A 1734-nucleotide genomic window follows, 5' to 3' on the forward strand; every position below is an offset into this window, starting at 1 on the left:
GGGGTCCTCAATGCCAAACGGGAAATCAGAGGCGTCTCCCTCGACATACGACGTGCCTTCGATACGGTCTGGCACGCCGCTCCGCTCACCAAACTCTCCTCCTTTGGTATCCATAGAAATATCCGCGCATGGCTGGCGCATGGACTTCCTCTCTAGTCGTAGTGAGCGTGTGGCCCTGAATGGCTTTCTCTCACCTCCTCTTCCTGTTCAGGCTGGAGTTCCCCAAGGCAGTGTTCTGGGCCCTGTGCTTTTTCTGGTCTTCATCAATGATCTCTCTGACTCTTTGCTGACGACTGCACTCTGTTGTGCCGCTCCATTGCTCATCCCTCAGATCGGCAGTCTGCAGCCTCCTCGCTCTCTGCAGACCTGGACAAAATCACAGACTGGGCAAACAAGTGGAACGTGTCTTTCAATCCGAAACAAATCTCACACTCTTACGATGTCTCTCCGAAAAGACCGACTGGACAACCCTCCCATCCACTTTCTGAATATTCCTCTCCAAGAAGTTCTGTCACTCAAGCTTTTGGGTTGGGTCTCACTATGTGCCATGATCTTTCCTGGAAAAAAAAGCACATTTCCAAGCCGGCCTCCAAAGCCAGTCGCCGACTGGGCATCCTCCGTCGTGCGAAGTCCTTCCTTGGCACACCTGAGCTCCTCGCCACATACGAGGCTTTCGTCCGCAGCTCAATGGAGTATTGCTCTCCCCTCTGGGCCGGTGCTCCTGCCTCACACCTAGCTCATCTTCACGCTGTTGAAACCAAAGCGTTCAGAATCATTGGAATCTCCCGCGATGACGCCATCTCCGAGGGCCTTTCACTTACTCACCGCAGGCAGGTTGGTGGTCTTTCCGTCTTCTACCGACTCATCTCCGGCGTAGCCCGCCCCCTCACCCCCCAGCCCTGTCTGTGCTCTGTCCCCCAAATATTCCTACAGGTCGCACAAGATCTGCCTGCAACCCTCTTGTGGTTAAACTGCCAAAATCAAGACTCTCCGCTCACCTTCACTCCTTCATTCTTCTTTTGTCCCACCTCTGGAACAAACTCCCTCACTCTCTTCAATCGCACTCCTCCCTCCAGGTCTTTAAAACAGCTGTTCGCCACCATCTCTTATCTTCCCCAATCCAAAACCTTGATCTTTTCTACCCCCGCTAATTTCACCCCAAATCCACTTTTTTGAAATACCAACTTCTTTGCTGAAAGTCCTTGGTGTCCTTGCATTTTATACCGATCCTGCCTCCCCCCAAGCCCTCTCCCTCCCACACATCTCCCGATGTCCCTGCTCTCAAATGTTGTGTTTGTGTGCTTCCTCCCCTTCTCTCCCCATCTTGTGTACCGGTCCCCTTTTTATATACTTTGTTTGATAAATGTTAGCTCTTTCACGAGCCTCGATTCTGTATATAAAAAAACAAAACAAACAAAAAAAAGTCTTCTTCTTCTTCTTCAAATAAAATGACCACACTCTACATTAACCCTCTTAATTGCGTTAATTCCGCCAAGACCCTTCAGGCCACCAATACCCCAAAAGACCCCGAAGGCCCAAAACATCCCGAAGACCCAAAGCACCCCGAAATGGTCAAAGATGCCGACCCCTCCGATACGACGTGCGGTGAAGCGCGCGGGGCGCGCCGAGTCACGCACGCTGGACGCTAGTATATATAAATAAATCAAGCACCCTTCCTTCGCCAATATATCCACACTTTTGAGTACAACATTAAATTTAAAAAAAACTCTAAAG

This window comes from Myxine glutinosa, chromosome 1 (genome assembly GCF_964187855.1).
Source record: "Myxine glutinosa chromosome 1, kmMyxGlut1.1, whole genome shotgun sequence".
Taxonomy (NCBI): domain Eukaryota; kingdom Metazoa; phylum Chordata; class Myxini; order Myxiniformes; family Myxinidae; genus Myxine; species Myxine glutinosa.